The sequence below is a fragment of the Zea mays genome, chromosome 1 (assembly GCF_902167145.1).
Source record: "Zea mays cultivar B73 chromosome 1, Zm-B73-REFERENCE-NAM-5.0, whole genome shotgun sequence".
NCBI classification, from domain to species: domain Eukaryota; kingdom Viridiplantae; phylum Streptophyta; class Magnoliopsida; order Poales; family Poaceae; genus Zea; species Zea mays.
Window position 1 is genome coordinate 219,979,426 of NC_050096.1, and position 26,147 is coordinate 220,005,572.

The 26,147-nt window shown below is 50.9% G+C and overlaps 1 pseudogene; it reads left to right on the plus strand.

The window, feature by feature from the left end:
• Positions 1–662: 662 nt before the first annotated feature.
• Positions 663–26,147, plus strand: part of LOC109942112 (uncharacterized) — a 100,393-nt pseudogene continuing 74,908 nt past the window's right edge.

The window sequence follows — 26,147 nt, forward strand, 5'->3', positions numbered from 1 at the left end:
CATCGCGGGTGGTTTGTTCGTAGCACGAACGGTGGGCGCCAAATGTTGGAACTTGCTCTCCTGGGCAAGATGATCCAACGGGGGAGTGGAAAGAGTGCAAACAGGGTTTAACTCGAGATGGCAATTGCTCTGTTAATCCAGCCTCTCAAGGGCACTGTACGGGGGTATTTATAGGTGCTCGAGCGCCCAACGTCCCGATGTAAGGACGTTTATGCTCTCAGGCACCTGGATTATCCCTAGAATATTCCCATAAGGGAGGGTTACAGACTGTCATTACAGAAAAGCCATTACAAATCGGGCCCGTAACACGCTTCTCCGTGCGGGGCTTGTTACAATGGGCCGAATCCCACGTGGGCCTCCAGGTTGGGTGAGGGCGTGGGATGGAGGGACTTCGTCGTAGGCCTTCGTCTTGCAGTGAAGAGGACGAAGGGTGGGCTGCGCCGGTCATCTTGCTTTCGTTGGTGCAGCGAGGTGACGAAGGCCTGGAGCGAAGGGTAGCGTCTTCGCCTTCGCTCCAACAATCGCCATAACCACTACGACGAGCCATGTCATCTCCTTCCTCCACACCACTGCAATTCTAAAAGCCCTAGCCACAACTCCCTACTCCTCCACTGTTATCATCCGCGATGCCCCGCCCCCACATGGCGATAGCAAGCCAGGACATGGCGCGCGGTGGCCACGCCCACCTAGTCGCTACACTATTCCTCTTTCTCCTGTTGGTCATGCCCCTCGCCACTGGAGCTTCTCCACTAAGGCAGAGGCGAACCTCGTGCAGGGCGCGTCTGAGGCAGTGCCAGACACACAACACCTCCTGCCGCGCCCGCTCATCATCGAGCTCCCGTCGACGTGGGACAGGGACGAGCCCGACGTTGTGCCGATGGACGTGTGTTGTGCCAGCTGGTGACTCGTGAGCGAGGCCAACAACCTTGCGCCATAGGTGGCAGTGCCACAAAAATGTGTGCCGCATGTGCGGGCATGTTTGATTTGTTGCTTAAGTTGTCACACTTTGCCTAGCTTTTTCTACCTAAGGTTAGTTCAGTTAGCCGCGAACCAAATATGACCTCGACCTCGTGGCACGGGAGTGAGTCGCTTACACGCGCGCCAGCACACTGGTCGGCACCGATGGACGCGATGCCTGGGTGTTCGACATCAACGAGACACTGCTCTCCAATCTCCCCTACTACGCCCAACACGGCTACGGTGATCTGCCCCTCCGTACGTCCGTGTCCGGCGCTCTCTCATCCCTACGTCCACACTCCACACGTCCACAGTCAACACACACAAAAGTGACGAGGGGGAGCAAAAGTGACGATTAGTCTTTGTTTTCCCCTGATTCTTTTTCAAAGGCAATAATATAAAGAAACTCTTTTATAGACTGTTGCTGCAAAAAAAGTACAGGAGGCATATGAGGAGACAGATGAATAATTATCAAGCAATAACGACAGCCTTCTTACAGACACTATGACTATATCTGATGCATATCTTAAAATGAAGACATTATGCATTAACATAAGTCGTGAAATTCAAGCAAATATTCAGATTCACAATCAGAATATACTTCCAAGGTAGCAAATAGGTTTCCAAGCAATAGAATTTTCTTCTATTTATCCACATGTTTGCACATCTCTCACAAATTTGTGTTTTCTTTTAGTTCCATAGATCTGCCAAACATAGCAATATCCCTATATAGTACCGAACTCTGCAAGCGGCTGAAAGGTTTTCATTCTTCAAGTCCCCCCCCCCCCCCCCATCAAGACCAAAACAAAGACTAATCATCATTTTAAGATTCATATTTTTTGCTCCCCTCACCCTGATCACTTTTGACATAATTCTTAATGTGTATTCACTTCATTGTCTTTTAGAATTGTTGTATCGTTAGCACGAGCACCTTACTAGTACAAGTTGTCCACCTCTCCTCGTTATATTAAGGGCTTATTTGGATTATATGCCCCTAAATCCCCACCATTCCTTATGTATCCAAACAAGCCCTATGCTTTTGTGTTGAACTAGTTGTTGCATACAACTTAATATAATATCAACATCAGAGGTCTTAAGTTCAAATCCTAGTTAACACAACTAAATAAAATAATCATTGATCGCTCATATTCTAAGTCTGAAGGGTGAGAGAGCCTCAACGTAATCTCTCCATCAGCTTAAAATTTTCAAAGCATAGATGTGATGCATGAGCTCAATGACATTGAGGAGTGTTGATAGATGGATCAGAAAAATATGACTACATGAGGCTATGCGCTCCTCGGTGGCGGTGGGGCATAAACTAGAAAATTAGGAAGATGGAGTCAATGGTTAGACTCATGTCCAAGTATATGTGCTCGGGCTAGTACGATGTACTATGTCAAAACGATCATAAGTCATCTAAAGATCATTTGAACATTATTAAATGAACTAAGAGTTGTAATATAAAGTTTTGTAGCTATATGGGTTATGCAGTTAACCCATCATATATTAGAGTATTATATAGTAACAATTTGTTGACTCATCACCATGACACCACCGCACCACCCATATAATCCGCAGAACCATGTTTAAAACAAACAACCTCAGTAGATTATTTTGAAGTTTCTAATGCTTTAAGGGGTAGGATACCTAATTATATAGATGAGAGAGTGATGTAGACAATCATCAATATTTAAGAGTTAGTTAGACTTTTTCAATACAAAGAATAAATAGACCAAATTAGACCAATAGCTTGTTTGGTTCTGTGAGCTCTATGCTACTTTAAGATGTTTTGATTGAACTAACTATAAAACCTACTTGAAGTAATTATAAAACATACTTCTCTATCTTCTCTTTTGAAACAGTTACGATACATTTCTCTTTTTTTAGTCATTTAGAAAAAAAAAATAGAAAGCCAAAAATCAAACGTAGGATGTAAAGTGTTGCAAAATATACTAATACAAAAACAGTTTCTTTTAAAAATAAATTTATATTTTACATATTTAGTTATCGTTGTGCCTTATTTAATAAGAAACACTTTCGAGGGAATGAACCATACTCAATTTAATACTTACATCTTTCAGGAAAACGCATACTGCACACCTTTCTGTGTGGGCTGACTTTACGACAACCTTTCCGTTGCCCTATTGCAGTGCAAATGCTTGTCCAAACAGAGCCCAACGAGATACTGAACACTCGGTATATCCTCTCCCTGCGGCCTATGTACAAGCCCAGTTATACAGTCCATAATACAAAATAAGGCCCACTAGTTTCCAGTGCAAGGTGTTTTTTTTTGGTTGCGTTTTCCTTCAACTATTTTGATCATCCACAGTTTTAGTACAAGGCAAAAACACAATGAAAGCATGTAGCATACATATGCTATTGGTTTATAAAGTTACAACCTCAGTTATTTGATTCAATGATTTGGTAAGCCCTAAATTTGGCTGGTCACCAAAGTCCATCTTACCTCTCATATTTGGCTTATCAAATTTATGATATTTTTTTTACCTAACTTTGGCTTGCTAAATCTTTAGCATGATAATCTTTGGTCACAAACACCAAACAGACGAGGCTCAAGTGTCTTGGCCACTAAGAAACCTTAGCAACTGTCAGACCTAGGACTACTCAAAGCACTGAAACAGCCCCCCCCCCCCCAGTTCATGATTGAAGTCTTCAAGCGGGAAAAGCTAATTGATGCAGCGATCCTACTTCGACCAGCTTTTCCCCAGCTAGCAGATCCTTTGAGCCTTTTCTACCGCCTTTCCAGGCACCATTGGTACCGTCCGTTCAAACATTGCGTGGCCTTTTCCAATGCAAATCACATGCCATCGCACAATGAGAAAGATTCCTATATCTATCATTAGTGGTAACTTGTAGGTCTCCAGTCCAACTTAATTAGTTTCTTCTCGGGATTTATTATTATTATGGTTCTCGCATTGCACAGGATGACAACACCCAAAGCTTGTTTGTGGTGTGACTTGCTTTGCCTGTGATGTGACGAAGATCTAACACTCTTCCTGCAAAAAGTTGAGACCGGCAAGAACACTGTTGATTTCATTGTTTATTCACGTTGTAAATTTATGTGACCTTGTTGTTTTGTTAAAAAGATAGCAGGTACGGTGTGGGGTGATGTACTGATGTCTCTTCTGGATTTTTGTCCCAAGCATATCTCAATGGCTATCTTGCCTTTCTTTCTTTTTTCCCAGTGCCCTCTTGCTCTTGGCATTTTATGTTTCTAGCTAGCTTGTTCAAACCTGCATCAGTGTTCTCAAAGATAATGTTATATTCTCAGAGACAGTACGTGTACCTAACTTACTCCTGTCTAAAAAAGTATTCATGACGTTTTTGAGCAGAGGATAGCTAGCTAGCTAGTATATATGTGAGGCGGTAGAGACTCTGATCGCGACAAGTGGATTTTTTATCTGCAAATTGAGATGCAAAGATAAACAGTGTTCATTTCATTTTTTTTCTTCAAATGATTCAGCTGACATGTAGTTTTCTTTGTTCATCACATTTTTCGCATGGCTCTGATAATCTCTTTGTATTTCCATAATATTTCCAGCTTCGAACTAACCAACTATTCTTGTTTAACCCCTCAAATAAACTAGTTTATCTTTCAGACCGAATGGTTAAACTTAACTATTTCCACCTGATGTCCGGAATTTTTTATGTGAAAATCTACTGAACCAACGTAACTGCTGAGAGATTCATAGCCTGTGCCAACTTGTGCTACTGCTAGCAGATCAAATCCAGACCCTTTATATATATATATATATATATATATATATATATATATATATATATATATATATATATATATATATATATATATATATATATATATATATGACATATCCCGTGCAATCACTCATTTTGGTGCAAGCGTGCAATCAAACTATCCAGAGCATCCAGTCTAGATCCAACGGTTTTATATGGAAGTGGTTAAATGTAAAATAGACACTAGGTTTTAGGTAAAAGGGGTTAAATGTAAAATAACAGTTACCTAGATCTAGATCGGATGCACTAGATCGCTTGATTGCATGCTTGCACCAGGATAAGTGATTGCATAAGATATATATATTTGATGCCCTCACACGCACATGCCAAATCCTGTGCTGGTATCAAACACTATTCTAGTTTCTAGCACTGCAAAATGCAGAATAGCATTACTTCAGATTCGAACCACATGCACGGGGTACAGATCGACCACAGATATATACTCACAATTTCGATGCCTTGCACTGCACGTGGATGCAAAAATCCCCAAAAGAATTTTGCACCCAGGACAGAGACCGTACGAAAATGACAAACCAAAGAGATATTCATGTCTAATAATCCTGAAACAAACCCTAATATACTATAATTCGAAGGACGCCCAGCCCAGTTGGGTGACCCCGACTTGTACAACTGGGGCAAGCTGGCAGCGGCAAGCAAGCAAAACACAAGGCCCCAGACGCTCCTGACGATGGAGGCAACCTGAGCAGAATTTTGGTTCAGACGATAGTAGTCCGGTGTGTAACCCTGCACCTAGGGCACAAGTGAGTATTATCAACACTGCTGAACACCAACCATGCATGGTCCAGAGCAGCACTGTCCATGCATTGCTCTCAAGCAATTCCTGTCATAAAAAAATTTGGCTGTCAAGCGATAAATATAGGTCAAGTTCAGTGTATGGCTCTGTTCGGTTTCCTGCAGCTCATGAAACACGTATTGCAGCAACTTGGACAGTGACAACCCAATCCATTTGTTGTTTCTTGGAACAGGTATAGCTGGTCCATTTGATAGAAGTGCAGAAAAGAGAGAGGCCCTGCATACATACAGTACATGTAATAACAACCTCAGCAGCTAGCTCTGCATGTTCCAATGTGTACCGTGGAAAAAGCTCAATTCCATGTGTGTGTGTGTGTGTGTGTGGGGGGGGGGGGGGGGGGGGGGGGGGGGGGGGGGTGATGATTTGTGACTTGACCAGAAGGCTTTTGCGGGGTCCTCATATTGGGGGGGGGGGGGGCAAGAGGACCTGGATTTCATAAATCTGACAGGGATCAGCGGGGGTTCGATCAAGAGCTGACACGGACCCAGCCTGACCCTGTTTGGAGATGGCAGCCAGTGACTGTGAAATGATCATGCGGTCATGCATGCCCCCGCCCCATGTGAGTTCAATGGGTGAGCCGTAAAAGTGCTGACTAGACACTGTGCCCAGTCCCATGCACACTTGTCTTAAGAATCCACAAGGAAAGCAAGCAATAAGTGAGTCCTTGTTTAAGCATCAAGCAGAAATAGTTGTTTGTTATCCTCCTTTCCTCTGAAATTGACTGCATTACTGGACCCGTCCACGCTACCCTACGTCAGACCACGCCTGAAGTTACAACCATGCCATGCATCTATATATCTGATTCAATCTTAATCTCGGTTCAAACATTAGGCTTCAATTGTAAGTAGTACTCCCTCCATTTTAAAAATAATGATGTTTAGAGCACTAGCTATAATAGAATGGAGCTAGAGGTTTGTAGAGTAGACACCTTTAATTTCCATGCTTGTGCGGTAATACATATTTTTTTTCATAAAAATCCTATAATGGGCTCTACCAACACCCGCATGTATAAACAAACAATTGAAGTAGATCATCGCCGGAGGACGACATTGTTGGGGCGAAGGCATAGACGCCACCCTTCGCTCGAGGCCTTCGCTGCAGCCGCTGGTCCGACAGAGACAAGGCGGGCAGGGACACCCTTCGCAGGTCTCGGCACTTTGACGAAGGCCTGCGGCGACGCCTTCCTGCGGCGCGGCCTCGTTCAGTCCCAAGGCCCACGTGTGATCTGGCCCATTGTAACGGGCCCCGCGTGGCCGCCTCTGTATTACGGGCCTAACTTGTAAAGGCATACTTGTAATTACAGCTTGTAACCCTGCTTTATGGGAATATTCTGGGGATAAACTAGGTGTCTGAGGGCACATGCGTCCTTAACACAAGGCGTTGGGCACTCAGATACCTATAAATACCCCCGCACAGTGCCCGTGAAAGGCTAGATTAACAGAGCTATTGCCCCCGTGCACGTAACCCTGTTGTCACCACTGTTCACCCTTGTTGGCCTTCTTGCTGCAGAGTGCAAGTTCCAACATTTGGCGCCCACCGTTCGTGCTACGACAAAACCACCCGCGATGGCACCCAAGAGAGCTAACCCCAAGGCTGACGAGGCTGCGAGGGCAGCACTGCTGGCCGCAAGAAAGGGCAAGGCCCTCGCCCTCACCCAATCCACCCACCAAGAGCCCATTGAAGACAATGTTCCCCACACCGGCGAAGACGACACCTTCCGCACCTGCGGAACCGAAGGACAGTCACAGCCGCCCCCAGGCTTCGCCCCACTGGAAGGCGCGGACCTCACCGAGGACGGTGAGGTCCTCGGCGTCTCAATAGAAGAACAGCTGCAGCTGCGCGCCCTGCGCCTCAGGAACCGCAATCTCCAGAGGCAGAAAGAGATACTGGAGGCCAAGCGCCAGCGTGTGTCCGCATTAGCCAAAATGCGGCAAATGATACGCGACGAGGAGCAGAAAGCCCAAGACCTCGAGCGCGAGATCGCGCTGATGCAGCGCGAAGGCCACCTCGGTCTACAGCAAGAGCCACCTCTCCAACAGCGCACACAACCGGAGGACACGCGCGAAGGCCACCTCGGCCGGCAGCATGGCCCACCCCTGCAGCACCGGGCGCAGCCGGAGAACCCGCGTTTCCCCCAGCATGACTACGTCTCCCAGCACGGCGCGCCATTCCAAGGGGTCAACTACCTCGACGAGCGAAGTCCCCTGGCGCCACACCTACAAGTGACGCCTTGGCCGGTTAACTTTCGAGCGGGGGCATACCCCAAGTACAACGGCAGCACCGACCCGGCACAATACATCATGAGTTATCAAGTCGCCGTTGCATCAGCCGGAGGGGACGACGCCACAATGGCGAAGTCTTTCATCATCGCCCTAGAGGGCCCAGCACTCACCTGGTTCACCAGATTGCCTCCGCTGTCCATTGATTCGTGGAGAAGTCTCAGGGACAAGTTCCTCCTCAACTTCCAAGGGTACCGTCCAGACACCGACGCTTTGGCCGAGCTCTCGCTTTGCAAACAGCTGGAAAAGGAGACTCTGCGGGAGTATTACCGCAAGTTCTTAACACTCAAGTCGCAGCTGCCCTCTGTCGACGATCAGATCGCTATCCACTACGCCATCAGTGGCCTTCGGGCCGGCGTCCTCTACAGCCATTGTATCAGAGATCCACCCAAGAGCTTGCAGGAGCTATATCAGCTCTTCGAAAAATATGCCAAATCTGAAGAGCTCCACCAGCGCAAGGTCGAGTCACAACGGAAACCCAAAGATGCCCCGCAGTCCAGCCGCACGTGGACAAGGACTCCGCAGCCAGACTCCGGTCGGGATGGCCGCAGCCAGCAGCAAGTGCACAACATCGTCAACCAACAGCCTGCTGCTGACCCCCCTCGCCGCCAGGAATATCCCCCCCAGGGCCGCGGAAATGGAGCTCGCGGCAGGGGTCGAGGGCGGGCGCAGCAGCCGCCGCGCCGGTTCTACTGCCTTTTCCACGGCGAAGACTGCGCCCACCAAACCAAAGACTGCCCCGAGACGAAGGCCACCAGAGACAGAATGGCGCGGGCGCAGCCAGCCGACAATCCCAGAATTGTCGCGCATAATTACCTGCCACCCCCTCCACCATACGTCCACGCTCCTGCTCCGCATCCACCGCACCACGCTTACCAACACCATCAGGAAGTACAAATCGTACCTCCTCCACAACCACCACCACACCAGCAACACCAAAACATCCCCCATGCCCCAAAGCAGGAAGACTTCGCCGATCAACCATATCGCGGAGTCATTCACATGATAACAGGGGGGTCTAGCACCGACTTCGACACCAAGCGGCAGAAGCGGGACCACTACCGCAGCATCAACCATGTCGCCGTCACTGGCCCAATCGTGCAGACGAAGTGGTCCCACATACCGCTAACCTTCGACGCACGAGACGTCGACCTGCGCAGCGCCCCCCACATCGACGCCATGGTCATCAGTTGCAGCGTGGCAGGCTGGGACTTACACAAAGTCCTAGTCGACAACGGCAGTCAAGCGGACATCATCTTCCTCCACGCCTTCGACCGCATGGGTATAAGCCACAGCTTGCTGAAGCCTTCGGACAACCCGTTGTATGGCTTCGGCGGCAAGGGCACCTTTCCAGTTGGCAAGATAGAGTTGCCCCTCTCCTTCGGTGTAGCGCCCAATGCCCGAAGTGAGCAAGTAACCTTCGACATTGTCGACATGGTATATCCATACAACGCCATCATGGGCCGGGGCTCCATCAACAAGTTCAAAGCTGCCATCCACGGGTTGTACCTATGTATGAAGATACCAGGCCCGCTAGGCGCCATCACAATCTACGGCAACCAGCAGACGGCGCGCAACATAGAGCGGGACTTTGTGCCCGGTCAGAGAAACGTACACTGTCTCACGACCCAGCGCGAGGTCCCTGCGCCGGCCAGCCCAACCGACAAGCAGCACGACAAGGCACAGTTGCAGTGCCAAGACGGGACCAAGACTGTCCCCCTCGATCAGGCCACGCCCAAGCAGACAGTAACTATCAGCGAAGACCTCACCTCACTTGAAGAAGAGAAACTTCTCTGCTGCCTGGCCAAGAATAAAGATGTCTTCGCCTGGTCTGCCCTCGATCTGGTCGGAGTCAGCCGAGCCATAATTGAGCACAGCTTGGGGATTGACCCTTCGGTGCGACCCAAAAAGCAGAAGCTTCGCAAAATGTCAGACGAAAAGACAGAGGCCGCCAAGGCGGAGGTGCATCGCCTCCTGGAGGCTAAATTCATCGAGCTAGTGGCTTACCCCACGTGGCTCTCCAATGTTGTGATGGTGCAGAAAAAAAGCGGAAAATGGCGCATGTGCATAGACTTCACCAGTCTCAATAAGGCCTGCCCAAAGGACAATTTCCCGTTGCCGCGGATCGACAAAATAGTCGATAGCGCGGCTGGATGCGAGGTCATGTCCCTCCTCGACTGTTTCTCCGGCTATCACCAGATATACATGAAGGAGGAAGACAAGGCCAGCACCAGCTTTATAACACCCTTCGGCACTTATTGCTTTGTCAAAATGCCGGAGGGTCTCAAGAATGCCGGGTCCACCTTCTCCAGACTCACCAAAACAGTGCTCGAGGGGCAGGTCGGCAGAAATATATTTACATATGTGGACGACATCGTCGTCGCCAGCAAGAATAAGGAGGACCATCTCGCCGACCTGGCAGAAACATTCGCGAACATGCGAGATGCACGACTCCGCCTAAACCCGGAAAAGTGCGTTTTTGGTGTTCGCCAGGGCAAGATATTGGGCTACCTGGTCTCCCGCCGCGGCATCGAGGCCAACCCAACCAAGATCCAGGCCATCGTCGATATGTCGCCTCCGCAGTCCGCTAGGGACGTCCAGCGCCTGACAGGCAGGATGGCCGCTCTCAACAGATTCATCTCCAAGTCCGCCGAGCGAAGCCTCCCCTTCCTCAAAACACTCCGCGGCGCGAAGGACTTCGCTTGGGGACCGGAGCAAGCAGCGGCCTTCGCCTCACTAAAGCAGTACCTGTCGGAGCTGGCCATCCTCACAAGCCCCGACTCCTCGCTCCCCTTATTGCTCTATGTCGCGGCTTCGCCGCACGCGGTCAGCGCGGCACTGGTACAGGAGCAGACAGTCGAGGGCGCAGTCAGACAGTGCCCTGTCTACTATGTCTCCGAAGTCCTGACACCGAGCAAATGCAACATGACAGAGCTAGAGAAGATTGCCTACGCAGTTGTTATGTCCTCGCGCAAGCTGCGCCATTATTTTGAAGCATTTAAGGTCCGAGTCACCTCAGACAGGGGGCTCGGCGAACTATTCAGGAACCCGGAGGCATCAGTGAGGATTGCCAAGTGGGCAGCCGAACTCTCCGGCTACCACATCAGCTTCGAGCCCAGGACAGCTATCAAGTCGCAAGTCCTGGCAGACTTCATCGTCGACTGGACTGGGCCAGTAACACAGCCGGACCCATCCACAGAAAATGTCTGGACTATCCATTGCGACGGTGCATGGTGTCATGCGGGGGCAGGCGTCGCTGCAGTCGTCACCTCACCAGCCGGAGTCAAACACAGATATGCAGCACGCCTCAGCTTTGCTCTGGAATCTGACAAATGTACAAACAACATAGCAGAGTATGAAGCAGTCATCCTCGGCCTCCGCAAGCTAAGGGCCCTCGGAGTCACCACATGTATCATCAAAACAGACTCCAAGATAGTTGCCGGTCAGGTCGAGAAAGACTATGCAGCAAAAGACCCCGCGCTCATGCAATACCTCGCGGCTATCCGAAGTCTCGAGAAACAGTTCAAGGGATTCACCCTACAGCATGTGGACAGGGCCAAGAACGAGGAGGCCGACGCATTAGCCAAGGCCGCCGCCAGGGGCGAGCCCCTGCCCTCCGACGTATTCTTTCACACCATCGGCACGCCAGCCGTCCGTAGCCCCGAAGGGCTCCAAATAACTAATGATAGCGAGGGCCACCGTATAGTCAACCTAATCATGACCGAAGACTGGCGGGCCCCAATAACCCTGTTCCTACAGGGATTCTATCATCCAACCGACGTCAGTGAGGCAAAGCGCCTCAGACATCGAAGCCGGGACTTCGCACTGATCGAGGGCCAATTATACAAGAAAGGGGTCAGTCAGCCAATGCTTAAATGCGTCACCGAAACCGAAGGCATGCAAATCCTGCGCGAGGTCCACAGTGGCACGTGCGGCTCGCACGCGGGGCCAAGGGCCCTGGCTGCAAAGGTGATCCGACAAGGGTTTTACTGGCCTGCAATGATCTGCGCCACAAATCGAGTCACAAGGTCCTGCGAAGCCTGCCAGAAGTTCTCTCCTCGGTCAGGCAACCCCTCGCAATACACAAAGCTGATTGCCCATACATGGCCTCTTCAGCGCTGGGGCCTGGACATTGTCGGGCCCCTGCCCACCGCTCAGGGGAACCTTAAGTTCGCCTTCGTAGCCGTCGAATACTTCACCAAATGGATTGAAGCGAGGGCAGTTTCCACAATCACGTCAAAGACTGCCCAAAAATTCTTTTGGCAGAACATTGTTTGCCGCTTCGGAGTACCGTCCGAGCTAACAGTTGACAACGGCAAGCAGTTTGACAGCCAAGATTTCAAGGATTTTTGTTTTTCCATCGGCACCAAGCTTGCCTTCGCTTCAGTCTATCATCCGCAGTCCAACAGGGTCGTGGAGCGCGCCAATCGGAAAATCTTCACAGCTGTCAAGAAGATGCTCCTCGATGAAAAAAAGGCAGATGGACCGACTTGTTACCGGAGGCAGTCTGGGCGCTGAACACAACCGAGTGCAGGGCGACCGGGTTCACTCCTTTCCGCCTTCTATACGGATCGGAGGCAATGACTCCGCAAGAAATAAAGCACGGGTCTCCGCGCACAGCTCCGTCAGCCGTTCCTGACGTGGATGAGCCAACCTCCAAAGATCTCATCGACGGAGACCGGGTCTTCGCCCTGCAGGCCCTAAACAAATACCAAGCCCAGACCAAAGCATGGCGCGACCGCGCAGTCATCCCAAGGGAGTTCAGCGCTGGGGACCTTGTACTCATCCGAACAGCTCGGACGGAGTCCAAGGGCAAGTTAGAGCCCAAGTGGGAGGGCCCCTTCATAGTCAAAACAAAAGCTTCCCCCAGCGCTTACAGGCTCACAACGCCAAATGGCGAGGACCTGGAGCACTCCTGGAACATCGACAACCTTCGCAAATTTTTTGTTTAATACTTAGGGCTGAGTTCGCCCTTGTAATTCACCGCAAACAATCTTGTACCGGCCCGCACTCTTTTCCTCCCGGGGGGTGAGGTTTTTAACGAGGTGGAGCCATGTAATATATGTGAGAAAAAGCCCCCGCAAAAGCATGTGTCGAAAAAAGACCGCGACAACGGTCTTCGGCATTCGACTAATTCGAAGTCACCGCGAGGCTAAGCGCTAGCCACCCTCGCGTGCGACCTATCCGCGCAGAAGTCGCCCAAGGGTGCAGCCGGACTAAGCACAACAAGTGCGCAAAAATCCGAAGTCTATCGCGAAGACTATCCGCGCAGAAGTCGCCCAAGGGTGCAGCCGGACTAAGCACAACAAGTGCGCAAAAATCCGAAGTCTATCGCGAAGACTATCCGCGCAGAAGTCGCCTAAGGGTGCAGCCGGACTTAGCACAACAAGTGCGCAAAAATCCGAAGTCTATCGCGAAGACTATCCGCGCAGAAGTCGCCCAAGGGTGCAGCCGGACTAAGCACAACAAGTGCGCAAAAATCCGAAGTCTATCGCGAAGACTATCCGCGCAGAAGTCGCCTAAGGGTGCAGCCAGACTTAGCACAACAAGTGCGCAAAAATCCGAAGTCTATCGCGAAGACTATCCGCGCAGAAGTCGCCCAAGGGTGCAACCGGACTAAGCACAACAAGTGCGCAAAAATCCGAAGTCTACCGCAAAGACTATCCGCGCAGAAGTCGCCTAAGGGTGCAGCCGGACTTAGCACAACAAGTGCGCAAAAATCCGAAGCCTATCGCGAAGGCTATCCGCGCAGAAGTCGCCTAAGGGTGCAGCCGGACTAAGCACAAGCGCGCAAAAATCCGAAGTCCATCGCAAAGACTTCGCGCAAGAGCCGCCTAAGGGCGCAGCCGACCCAGTAAAACAAAAGCAGAAACGACAGCAAGACCAATTATAATCATACTGGCACAGCATAATCAATCACACCAGACAAAGTACACAGCGCCCTCGCAAACACAGGCACGCGAGGGCACACAACTCCATTTTACAAGCGAGGGCACCGCGCCCTACATCGGCTCAACCTTAGGAATAATCCCCATCTCTCTATAATTAAATAACATTATCCTAAGCTCCTCACCCGCAAAAAGGCTTCGCAGCTCCCCTTCCCCTGCACCCGCGGCGGGCGGCAAAGACAGCAGCTCCTGCCGACCAGCCCTACTAACACGAAGCCGAGCCCCTTCCTCCGCACTAATCCTACGCTTTGCAACCGCCCTTCGTCGTCGGTGCCCGGTGCTAGGACCAGGCACGTCTGGCGCGTCCGCAGCGTGTGGTGCAGCCTCCGCCGCAGCCACGTCCAAGGCCGCAAAATAATCCAAGTCCTCCTCCGATGACTCCTCAGTCCACTCAACCGAGCTCCCAGAGTCAGTAAAATCAAAAAACTCAGAAACAGACCCACCATATTCATTTCCATCTTCCGCGGTCGAAGCCGCCAAAAACTCAGTAGCAGCGGTTGCGTGCGCAGGCCCAAAATCTTGAACCTGCGCAGCAACCAAAATTCAGTACAACATCCAAAAATTCCTCAACCCTAAACACCATCTATGCTACCTGCGAAGGCCCTGCCGCTGCGGGGGCCTCCGCCGAGGCCTCCGCCGAGGCCTCCGCCGAAGCCTCTGCCGCTGCCTCCGCCCCCACCTCCGCTGGATCTTCAGCGCTCGGCACAGCAGCTGCGGGGGCATCGGGCGCGCCTTCGGCCGCCTTTGGGGGAAGGCCTTCGCCGGCCGCAGCAGGCGCAGGGGCGCCTGGTGCAGCTTCCGCGGCCTCCGCAGGGGTCGTCTCTGGGTCAGGCAACGCGCTGTTCAGCGCCCCGAAGTCGTCCACCCGCTCGCCGCGCTCCGCCTAAGACAAAACGCGCAAAAATTCAGCAAACACACGCACAGACCGCATCCAGCAAACGCCGAGCAAACGACAACGTTACCTGAGCCCTCGCAGCCTCGGCCCGCGCCCGGACCACCTCACGACCGTATGAACCCCACATCTGGTCGTAGAGGGCCCCGGCGGATTCCTTCACCACGGGGTCTTCGACCTCAAAGATATCTCGCCCAAAGTCCTCATCTGCCTGGTCGAGGGCCTCGAAGTGCCGGCAGCCTTCGCGAGAGAGCGCGTTCATCGCTGCCTCGCAGGTGACCAGGGAGGTGAACGACATCAACCCCGCCAAGACAGTGGGGAGCTCCTGCAGTTCCTCCTGCACCCATTCCAGACAGCGAAGCCCGGCCTCTCGCTCCGGCACCTCGAAGTCACCCGTCCGCACACCCAGCTCACGATATGCAGTCATGAGCTGCGTGCGCGTCCGTTCGGCCTCCGCTCGCATCGCGGCCTCGGCCCCCTCCGCGCGGCTCTCCAGGGCAGTAAGCCGCCGCTGCAGCTCCCCCGCGAGCTCCTTGGCGATGTTGCCTTCCGCCCGCGCCAGCCTGGCCTCCGCCTGCGCAGCCTGCTCTTTGGCGATGGCTTCGTTGGCCTCCCTCCTCTCCCCCGCCAGCTGGCGCCGGAGGTCAGCCTTCTCCTTCTCCAGGGCGGCCACCTTCTCCGCCAGTTTGCGGCACTTGCTGTCGGAGGCCGACTTCTCACGGACAGCGTCAGCGTGTTGCGTCCGAAGTCTCTCGACCTCGGCAGACAAGGCTGCCGTAAGAGCCCCCGACGCAGTGCGGCTGGTGAAGTCAGCCACCTGCAGTTCACGCGTAAGGCCGTTGTAAAAAAAAACTCGGCGGACCTGGCTCAGCGCCTCCGTCGCTCGACTCAACGCCTCTGTCGCTCCCTTCAGCCGGCGGGTCGCCATGCCCGCCTCGTCCCTGACCAGCGCGAGGGCAGACACCTCGCCTCCGGCGCCAAGGGTCTCTCCCCCCGCCTTCGGCGTCGGCGCAGCCGTCGCGATCGCCGCGCCAGGCACAACTAGAGCGAGCGGGCCCTCGTCCGACCCTGCAGCGCGTCAACAAATTAAAAAAAAATGTGTGTATATATATATATTTATATAGACTTACCCCCAAGATAATCCTCCACATTAATCTCGGTGCCGAAGTCGGCAACGCGTTTGCCAGGCGGCGGCAACGTTCGGGCCGCCTTCGCGGCCTCCGCCACTCCGCTGACCGGCGGCACAACCTTCGTCAGCTTGGAGCCTCCGGCGCCCACCGTCGTCTCCGGCGCCTTGCTAGGCGCAGAGGCGCCCACCTTCGCCGGCAGCGGCGGTTTGCCTCCGCCGGGGGCCGCAGCCTTCGCCGGTCCCCGCTGCCTTTTCGGCCGAGCTTCGTGAACCCGGACAGTCGCCTGGCGTTTCTGCGCCGCACCTTGGCGATCCTTGTCCATCACTGCCCACACAACAGCACCGATATTTTGACCGTAAGGAAAAACTCTCCATCGATGAACCATACGAGATGTAAAGCAGTCCTCCTCAGCCGCGCAGGGGATAGGAATGTTTTTAGGCCAGCAACCCCCGGTAACCCTCAGCATCCGAGCCGAAGACTCCCGGAGCTCGGGCGAAGACATCCTTTCCCCCGGGGCCGCACACGTCCTCATTAACTCTCTAGCAAAACTATCAGATACCCCAAGTCCTCCCATCGCAGTACCTAATTTTCTCTTTTTCGAGGAGACGGCGGCCACCAGCGCAGGGTCGCCTCCAGTCTCCACTGCCGGTTTCTTCCCACGGCGGTCCGCTTCGTCTTGACCAGGGTAGCCCTCGTACGGCAATTGATTTAACTCGAAGACCCTGTTCAAACGTTCATTTGACCCGCGGATATCAAAGCTGCGCTGGCCTTCCGTCCTCGGCACGTAACGCCCCACGAGCCGCACCGCCAAGTCCTCCGCATCACGCACAAAGGCGGCCGGGTCACGGTTTCGCAAATTCAGTGCGAAGGCAGGACTTCGCACCTCCCTTCCTCCGTGAAAGGGCATCTGGCGAGGGCATACTTCGCCCAGCGCCCAGCCGTGCGCCAAGGGCCAGACCCCGTACGCCGCGAACTCTTCAACTAAATCACGGCCGCTGCTCTGACCGGCGGCGCACCGAAGGGCCCCTTCGTCCGCATCCTCTTCTGCCACTTCAAAAGGCGGATACGCAGAGTAATAGTGAGAGCACATTTCAGACACGGGGAGTCCTTCATGGCCTTCGACAGTAGCCTCAGCAACATAAAACCAAAATTCATTCCAATTTCCCCACTTGTTGCGGGCGCACGGGACCAACTCCACTACTGGCATTGTGGTCTTGCCGGTCTTCGGCGTGAACGTGCATGACCCGAACTGCGCAACTCCGCCCTCAACCACCCTTTTCTGCCAATGCAAACAATAATTCTTCGCAAAAACTTCAACTGACGGCTGTCCGCCGTACGAAGTCGTCGCCCAGACATACTTCGCCAGCGCCACCATGGCGTTCGGTGTTAACTGATGTATTTGAACGCTGAATCTACGCAGGACCTCGCCAACAAACTGGTGCGCAGGCAAGCGGAGTCCAGCGACGAAGAACGCCTCGAAAACAACCAATTCGCCCTCCGGCTCGGGGACTTCCTCCGTCCCCGGAGCAAGGGCGACTCCGCCGCCAAAGTAGCCCAACCGCTGCATATCTTCAATGCGGGCTGACGTCATCCGTGACACCCCAAATTCAACAGAGTCGCCGGCGCGCAATTCCTCCACCATCACGCTACTCAACGTCTCCTCAGACGAGGCGGCGGCCGGCGGCGTGGCGTCGGCGGAAGAAGAAGAAGATGGCATTGCTACGTACCATCGGCGGCGGCGGGCGGTTTGCTTCACACGAGCCAGAACGCCGGCGAGCAAAAGAAGCAGCAGAAGAAGAGGAGCAGCAAGACGGTGGGTGGCTAGGGTTTTACGGAGCGCGGAAGGCAAGGTTCAAAACAGCGCCGGCCCCCGCCCCCTTTTATAGGCAGGGCGCGGCTCTTCGGGAAACCCGCAATCCGACAGGCCGCGACGCTTCGGGAAGCCCGCAATCCAACAGTACGCCGTCCATCAACGGTCACATCAAAAACCCCCGCGGAACCACTTCGAGCGAGGGCAGCGTCTCCGCCATCTAGCGACGTCTTCGGCACCAGGTGACTTTGTCGAACTGGTCCCTCGGAGGGCAAATGTTGGGGCGAAGGCATAGACGCCACCCTTCGCTCGAGGCCTTCGCTGCAGCCGCTGGTCCGACAGAGACAAGGCGGGCAGGGACACCCTTCGCAGGTCTCGGCACTTTGATGAAGGCCTGCGGCGACGCCTTCCTGCGGCGCGGCCTCGTTCAGTCCCAAGGCCCACGTGTGATCTGGCCCATTGTAACGGGCCCCGCGTGGCCGCCTCTGTATTACGGGCCTAACTTGTAAAGGCATACTTGTAATTACAGCTTGTAACCCTGCTTTATGGGAATATTCTGGGGATAAACTAGGTGTCTGAGGGCACATGCGTCCTTAACACCAGGCGTTGGGCACTCAGATACCTATAAATACCCCCGCACAGTGCCCGTGAAAGGCTAGATTAACAGAGCTATTGCCCCCGTGCACGTAACCCTGTTGTCACCACTGTTCACCCTTGTTGGCCTTCTTGCTGCAGAGTGCAAGTTCCAACAGACATCGAGAGCACCAGGTCGGAGGATGTCACACCCGGTTCCAGGGGTAGAACCGAGCGCATACCATATATGTGTCAGGATCCATTTCCACACATATGTTGACGTCACAAGTGTAATATATCAAAAGACAATGCAATAAAGGCGTAAAGAGAGTATAATACTTTATTACATCATCTAAACATTGTATCTTGAACAAGTATCACATCAAAGTAAAGCGAAAATAAATAACAGGGGCAATCTCCCACAGGAAGATGACCGGCGCATCGTTAGACTTAGAATTCGTCGTCGTTAAAATCTCCATCAAAGTCTCCAGCATCACCCTCTGATCAAAATATTAGCAGGGGTGAGCTCACTTATGGTCGGGGCTCAGCAAATGGGGGAAAATTAATGCAGGTATAACAAGGTGAGGCTAAGGTTGAGCAGTAAGCATTTTAGTTGGTCAATATTTTATTAACAACACATGTCTTACTAATAAGTGTGAATCCCAAATATCCCATTTAAACAAAAGGAATATGAATATAACAAAAACAATTAAGTGAAACCACTTAAGCAAATTATTGGCAGATCATCGGATCTCAATTTAATTCCATCTTCAAGTTCAATTATCATGTGAGGAGTCCAGGTCGCTCATAACCGGGAGCACGACTGATATATCAGTTTTACACTCTGCAGAGGTGGTACAACTTTACCCACAAGCCATGTATCCCATCTAGCCCGGGTTGATCGGACCCTTAAACACTGCCGAGGTGAATGGCTAGGGATCCATTATGAGGCTTTCACAAAATACCTTAATACGAAGCAACCCGCTAAGGTTTCTAAAGACGATGGTGGTAGCCCCCTGGGTGAGGTACCTTAAACAAGAATACGTCCCCATGTTAACGTGGGCTGCCAGCACCTACCGCTCCCCCTCTTGCCCATATTTCAGGTAAGGTTGCTAGGCACTAAGCATATAAAGCTAATTACCAAAGCCAGAGCCATGATAGCACTCGTGGTTGCACGGTTATCCTGGGTGGTCACTCCATGTTCCAATTAATTTGAAATAATATTATCTTAACCATCGGGTTAATGTCATAATTGCCAATTAAAATTTTGGAACATTAATACCAATTAATGAGTGACATTAAAATCATTAAGTTGAGCGGTAGCACAAATTTGCAAAGTGTTGACACCTTTTTGGAGGCGCCAATCACTCAAAAGAACCGGCGGCGGTGCTCTCTGGTCAAGCGCGGACGGTCCGCGGCACAGAGCCGGACGGTCCGCGACCTGGCACGAGGCGGCGATGCTCTCTGGTCAGACGCGGACGGTCCGCGGCACAGGGCCGGACGGTCCACGACCTGGTGCGAGGCTAGGGTTCCCTGCCTGACGGCCGGACGGTCCGCGCCCTAGGGTCGGACGGTCCACGCGTGCGCAGGGGCGGCGGAAGATCGCCGGCGGCGCCTGGATCTCACTCCCGGGAGGGACCCCGTCGGGGAGGAGAGGTCCTAGGAGTTGTCTAGGCTCGGGCAGACCGACCTAGACTCCTCTAATCGACGTAGAGTCGAGGAGAGACAGAGGATTTGGGGATTGGAATACTAAACTAGGGCTAAACTAGAACTACTCCTAATGCATAAGGTAAAAACGAGTAATAGACTTGATTTGTTCGATTGTTGGGGGTTCAATCGGTCGTAGCCCTTCATCTATATAAAGGGGGAGGTCTGGATCCGTTTCCAACTGTTTCCCGAGTTAATCCCGCGGTTTTAGGTAACAAATCCCGCGAGAAACTAGGAACCCTAACTGACTCTGCACGCGCGCGGACCGTCCGCGCCACCACCACGGACAGTCCGGACCGTCCGCACTGCTCTTTTTAGAGCTCAACATATGCCCCCCTGCCTTTTGGTGAAGGTTGACGAACCAAAAGCATATGAACTAAACCTGATGTAGGTCACCGGCTTTTCGATATGGAGATTATTCAATAAAGCACCAATATAAAGGCCGTTTCGGATTGTATCTTTCTCGGCCATGACCATTTGATCAATGGATCAAAATGAATAGAATGGAGGTGCCCCCCAGTCTGGATAGACGAAGGGACTATACATGTACCATGGATTCATCATCGTGCCATTCCATGTTTGAACAGGATAATATACCGACGATGAGTAAATAGGTGGAAAGTACCCTGGTCTCATAGAATGAATAGGCGATGCTTGTTGTGTCGCCTTTCGGGTCGTTTTGTTTGACCGTTTTGTTTTAGCAGGTGACCGGGGTTTCTTTGTTGACCGATCACGTGGAACAGTCTTTTTGCTAGTATTTTTGGAGAGCAACTGATCAAAAGTAGGATCGGCTTTGATCAGCCGATTATATGTGCTTTGACCTTGCGTCTTTTTCCTTGCTTTGTGTAGAGGTTGACGCCTTTGGTCATAGGTGGACTGTGCGGCTGAGTTAGCCGGACCGTTTGTCTGAGCACCGGATTGTCCGCACGTAGGTGCCGGACCATCTACGATGCTGGGGCTAGGCTGATGTGTTTGGTTTATTAACTGTGCCTGCCCCCCGGCGTCTTCGGACCTTTTAGCCTTCTCGTCCGAAGCCTTTCGAGCAATCTCCTTTTGTGATATATCTGACATGCGAGGATTGCTGATGACGATGTCCTTGCCTTTGCCTTTATCGGCCATTTCGGGCCGAACCAAGACCTTTTTGCATGTGAGTTCTATTGTATTAACAGGAAAGGGTTGTGTGTCTACTTGCATCTCCTGAAAAGCCAATCGACCCTCATTTATGGCCGATTGTATCTGTCGACGAAAAACATTACAATCATTGGTGGCATGAGAAAAGGAATTATGCCACTTACAATAAGCACGCCTCTTTAATTCATCAGGAGGAGGAATAGTATGAGTTAATTTAATGTTGCCGTTTTTCAGTAACTCGTCAAATATTTTATCGCATTTGGCAATATTAAAAGTAAACTTAACTTCCTCTTGTCGATTCTTTCGAATCGACTGTAAAGCAGAACACGCTGAAGGTTTAGCCTGTCCTGGCCAAACCAGTTCGGCGGTGTATACATCCGTGGATTCATCGTCCGAATTATCGTATCCCACTAGATGCATCTTATGGCTAGCCGATTTTGATGTTTCCTTACTTCGGCTTTCACAGGTCATAGCCCGCTGGTGTAAGTGCACTAGTGAAAAGAACTGGGTGCCATCTAATTTTTCTTTTAAGTAGGGTCGCAACCCATTGAAAGCTAGCTCTGTCAGTTGTTTTTCTGCGACATGAATCTGAAAGCATCGGTTTCTAGTGTCCCGGAATCTCCGGATATAGTCATTAACCGATTCTTCAGGCCCCTGTCGAACTGAAGCTAAGTCAGCCAATTCTAACTCATGTTCTCCTGAGAAGAAGTGTTCATGAAATTTCTACTCTAATTCCTCCCAAGAGTTAATAGAGTTTGGTGGCAAAGCTGTGTACCATGCAAATGCAGTATCAGTAAGGGACAACGAGAATAAACGAACGCGGTAGGCTTCCCCATCAGCCAATTCTCCCAAGTGTGCTATGAATTAGCTTATAAGTTCGTGTGTGCTTTTCCCACTTTCACCAGAAAACTTAGAGAAGTCTGGTATTCTAGTTCCCTGTGGGTATGGCACGGTGTCGAATCGGTGGCTATTGTAACACCCCAGGTGTTACCTTGGCTAGAGCCACTTTGGCACTAGAAGCTGTGTTCACAAGGGTAAAGACTTAGGGCACCCCATAAGAACCTTGGAGCTCATGTGCTAATCAAGTTGCCAATGACATGAGAAGCATTACTCTAATCCTTGCACACTTACTACCTTGGATAAAGGGGGGAGAAGAACCCTAGACCTCTCCAAAGCCCTACCTTCCAAAACCCTAAGTAAGGGGGGAAAGAGAGTGACAAGTGGGCAAAGCATGTGTAACTATTACCCAAACCCTAAGCAACATTATAACCATCAATTAAGGGGGGAAATATTGCAAAAAGGCCCCTGGAGAAACCCCAATTCAAATCTCCAAGTGGAGAGAGAGCTAGAGCTCTCAATTTCCCTCTAAGTCACATTTTAGCCCTAATTCAAAGACCAGCCGTGTTCACTTTGAAGATGGCGCCAAAACCACTTGGGTTCTATACCAAAAATGTGCTATACCACTTAAGGCACCCCCTGGAAAAATTTGAGACCGAGACTCAGACGTTTGACAACACTTGACATCAGTTTTGTCGCTGAGCGGGCAGGGAGACAAGCCAGATTTGGCGCCCGTCTATCTCCCTATCTAGGGCGTATCATCCCTTGGAACTCACACATGTGAGATAGCCCTAGGTGCCAGGAGGAGGTCTGCGCCGGATTCATGGCGAGATTCGCACGTTTGCGATCTCTGGAAGCGTTTGAACATTGGAAGAAACTCACTGCCACGTGTTCGACGCCTTCTGCCCGCGCCAGAGCACGCTCGCGCGCGCCCTCGCATGCCCCGCGCCGCGCCCGAGCCAAACCCGCGCCGTGGCCCGCGCCCGAGCTTATAAAGCCCTCCCAGGCTTCGGCTACACCCTTCCGCACACCCTCCATACCTCGCCGGAGTTAGCTCGTCGCCGTTTGCCCGTGCGCAGCGAGTCCGCGGCCGCCCAACCCCTCTGCCACCGTAGACCGGCCAGCAGAGCCATCCCCGACCCCGTCCTGCCCTCGGAGAAGCTTGTGCACACCTCTGTGAAGCTCCCCGAGCAAGGAATCGGAGTTTCCTTCGCCGGAGAAGCCAGTCCACGCTCGCCGGAGCTCTCACCCCCGCCGGAGCACGTGGACCGGGTAAGCCACTCCACCATCCTTCGATTCCTTGTGCACACAGTCGTTGCGTGACCCCGTGATGCTCACCGTGCCCTCGGATTGCGCCAGTTCGCCGTAGTTTGGCCGGTACACTCGCCGCCGACGAGGACACCCGCCTGCACGCGTGGACCGGGCGATTCCGGCCACCTCCGACACCGAGCCGTACCTCGACGTGACCCCCAGAGTCTCCCCGAGCCGACCCCACCCTTCGCCGTACCTCCCTCGCCGCCGGTAAGCCGCGCCGCCCTTTTCTTTCCCGCGGTTACTGTTTCAGTGAAGGGAAGGACTGCGGGTGAGAGGGAAGAAAGGTCAGGGGGTTATGTGTAATGTCAGTGACACAGGGGAATAGTGGCGTGGGGGTAGATCTGTGAAGGTGGATTTAGTTTAAACCCAGGGACCCCGGTGTAAACTGTTTTTCCAGAAACCCTTAATTAAATCTGTTTTAAATTGAACAGCAACTTTGAAAATGCATAACTTCTGTTTAAATCATCCAAATTTGGTCAAACCAATTTTGTCAGACTCAAATTAATGTAACCTATTTAAGAAAAATATAAAACCCCTTGGTACTGTGGAAAACTTAAAAGTTCTGATTTAATGTTAGTTTTGGCCAAAAGCTAAATAATAGTAAGAAAAATAGTTAGGGTATTTGACTAGGGTTAGGAAAATTTGGAGAAGTTTATATTTACCTACTAACCTGTTTAAAAATGTTAAACCTCTCTGTCCACTCCATTTGAGTTAGTTTTACCCCTTATTCTATAATATGCTTAAGAATAAGGAAAATAGAAAATGTAATTTAATTAATAAACCAGAGAGTACCTCTATTTTTGTTAGGTTATTTATTCAACATAGTTCACTGGAAAAATATATCATACCCTGTTTTAGTGTAAAATAAGTAAGATCCCTTTTGTTTAAATAAAACAAGTGAAACTTAGAAAAACTCTACAAAAATAACCCCAAGGTGAAAACACCCCCACCCTTGGGATAACTATTGTTTTATTAGAAAGAACCTAAGAAAAATATGAAATCTGCTGTTTGACATTTTTCAAATAATAAGGTAGTAGAAAGTGCCTTTTTGACATTAAACTTAAGAAAATCATAACTAAATAACCACCCCTTAGTTTTCTGTGATTTTTAGCACAGAGGCCTATTATTACCAGAGGATGCCAACAAAAATAACCTTTAGGACAGAACCTACCCCTAACTAGGAGGTGTAGTGTAAAGTGGCCCTTTTTGCCTAACTTTTGTTATTTTTTGTTTAAGGCCTAACCTTTATACTCTAAGCCTCAAATTCTTAAAACAAGCTAGAATAGCCAGTGACAACCCACTGTAATTTTTACAGAATTTTTGGAAATTATTAAAACCCTGTTGTAGTTCAACCTACACTAGAAACCCTAAATGGAAATTAAAGAAAGGAAAAGGGATAAGGGAATTTAAGGTCATACTAAAACCTTGGTAAAATGGTCTACTAAATTCTACAAAGACAAATGCAAATTCCACTATGTTATCCTAAAGGAAAACCTAAGTCTAAAGGGTAATGAGTCTATCTATATGCCACTAGAAGCCCCGCATGACTAAGAACTCTAAGTTACTTCTTGACTTAGTTTCTTTTACAAAATGTTGTTAAATCATGCATAATCATGACATACATGTTCATTGCATTCGATAGACTGTAATCTTGCTGACGGAGAGTACATCCTCGTGCCGGAGCAAGGAGCTGCTCAGGAGGTAGCCCCAGATCCAGCACCCGAACCTGCACCAGAGGACCTGCCTGCCACTGCTTTGGAAGGCAAGCCCCGGTTTTATGCATAACCTGTTATTTATGCTATTTTACTTCACTTAATGATTGTAGGATTGATTGTGCACTTACGTGTAGGAATTGTTTGAAACCCTAGTTGCATGATCTCAGGAATCCTTTTTTTAAATGAATACTAGTATGACAGGTCGAGTAGTTGCTTTGCTTAAGTAGGATCTCGGTAGAAGACGAGTGATTTTTCTAGCACTCGCGCGAGATCAGGGAATTGATTGTAACCACTTTCACATTATCATGATACTAGTTGGTGGACAACAATCCATGGGGATTGGTTGTCTACGAGATGGAAAATGGAATAAGGATTAACGTGCGGATACCTGTGTCAAGCGTTTGAATGTACTAAGCACATGCCGAGAAATATGGTAAATCGGTAAGCCTAGTACCTGATTGAACCTGGCAGTGGACTTTACCCCTCACGCGACCTGAGACGAGGTCTCCCATTCCGGTTATGGTGGGTACAAGTGCGGTCACTGCACGACGGCCAGTCGGGGTCAGTGGGGCATTGTACGCCAAGGCGGTGAGCCCTGATCTGCTGACGGGGAATCGATGGGGACGGTTGATGTGTGTGGGGACGGAGTGCCCCTGCATGTCGTGTGTTTAGGTTTACCTTGCAAGGATAAAAACTCGATTCGAATCGTCTGCTTCTCGCAGCTAATGAGACTGCTTGATCCATTGTACTGCATTGAGTAATAAGTGGAAGTATGATGAGTTGAGATAAGATGTTGATGGTTAATAATGCTTGCTACCATGTATGAGTAGATAGTCCACTTTTAGCCTTAAGAGAGTCACACTTAACTTTGATTAAGTTAAAATCTTGATTTAGAAACTCAGCTAGTGCTTTTGGCAACCAAACCCCACAGCCAAACAGCTGCATGTCTAGAGGTAGAGGAGTAGACTCCTCACACCGGGTAAGTCTAGCTGAGTATTAGTATACTCAGCCTTGCTTGTGGCATAATTTTTTACAGGTTCTCTGGAGGAGATGGTTGCTGGGATAACTTGGCCGACCACCCTGCCACCGGGTTGGACTGTCGAGTGGGACCCTGCCTCGGCTGAGGAGGAGCATGAGGAGTGATGGGACATGCTTCCCCATCTCTCTGTTTAATTATCGTTAGTTTTATTCCGCTGCACTTCGAACAATGATGGTTACTTTTGCAAAAACTCCGATGATGATGAGGGTGATGTAATAATGTAACAT